The sequence below is a fragment of the Gouania willdenowi genome, unplaced genomic scaffold (genome assembly GCF_900634775.1).
Source record: "Gouania willdenowi unplaced genomic scaffold, fGouWil2.1 scaffold_377_arrow_ctg1, whole genome shotgun sequence".
Taxonomy (NCBI): Eukaryota; Metazoa; Chordata; class Actinopteri; order Blenniiformes; family Gobiesocidae; genus Gouania; species Gouania willdenowi.
The window spans coordinates 54,064-55,625 of record NW_021145138.1 but is presented as its reverse complement, the minus strand read 5'-3'; positions in this window follow the sequence as shown (position 1 = coordinate 55,625).

The following is a 1,562-nucleotide window of genomic DNA, read 5'->3' as shown; positions in this document are numbered from 1 at the left end:
CACGACCGCCAGGTTTGACCGATATGTACGAAAATCGCCACATGTAGTCTTCGGCCCAGAAGGAGCAAAAAGTTACATTGTGACCCTGCCCAAAACCAAACAGGAAGTCAGCCATCTTGGGTCAAAGGTCAAAAATGGCGTTTCGCCCTCAAAACGCATCTGCGCTATCTAGTCTGAGGGGATTCATCCGATTCGCTTAAAACTTGGCAACACCACATAGGACCCATTGAAGATAAAAAGTTATCGAAAGAATTTGCGTATCTGTCACGGTTTGGTCGTGGCGCCGCCACAAAAATGCAATGCTAATTTTCATTAGCACACAGAAATGTCCAAATCTCCATAACTCTGGCACACAAACTACGATCAGCTTCAAATTTCACACAAAGGACATGTGCCCAAGCTTGGTCATGACTGCTTTGAAACATTTCCCATCATGCCTTGTGTTTTCGACCGGTGGCATTTATGGTCATGTACACAGTTAGCATCAACAGGACGCCGTTCTAGGAAAAAGCTTATAACTCTAGAATGCAAAGTTCAAACTGCTTCATATTTGATACACATGACGACTGTCCAGCTCTAAACAAAACACGATAACCAATTTACCCACAATGCTTTGCGTTCTCAGAGGGCGCCGCTTCTGTGGTCGCCCTACACGAGCAGCTGTAGCGGACAGACGATATGTCGTGTTGACTTCAAAACACTGTAGGATGAACCTACACAGAGGGGAGCACATTCCTATTGAAGAAACAACAGACTGTGGTCAGTGGGAGGGGCCTACAATGTCACTGGAAAATCCTTCGCCATCAGCACGCCGTAATAGGAAAATGCTTATACCGCTCCAATGCAAAGTTCAAACTGCTTCATATTTGATACACACGATGATTGTCCATCCATAAACAACGCTCGATGACCAATTACCCATCATGGCCATTGGGAGGGGCCTATAATAACACAGCAAAATCCCTCGCCATCAGCACGCTGTAATAGGAAAACGCTTAGAACGCTCCAATGCAAAGTTCAAACTGCTTCATATTTGATACACACGATGATTGTCCATCCATAAACAACGCTCGATGACCAAATTACCCATCATGGCCAGTGGGAGGGGCCTATAATCACACAGGAAAATCCTTCTCCACAACTATGCCGTTATACGAAAACGCTTGCAACTCCAGAATGCAAAGTTCAAAGTGTTATATATTTGATACACATGATAACCGTACAGCCCCAAACAACAAACGATAACCAAAAACACCCACAATGCCTTGCGCTCTCAGAGGGCGCCGCTTCTTGGGCCGTCCTACGCCAGCAGCTCTAGCGGCAAGACGACATGTCGTGTTGACTTCAAAACACAGTAGGATGAATCTTATTAGATGGAAGCACATTGCTATGGCAAATAGAGTAGGCTGTGAAAAGTGGGAGGGGCCTATCATGACACAGTGAATAAAAAGTTAAAAATAGTGCTGGGCAAAATGGCCGAATTTCGATATCACGCTGTAATTTAGCGAAATGTTGATATTCTAGATGATGTAATATTTATATTAAAGTTTAAGGATGTAGAA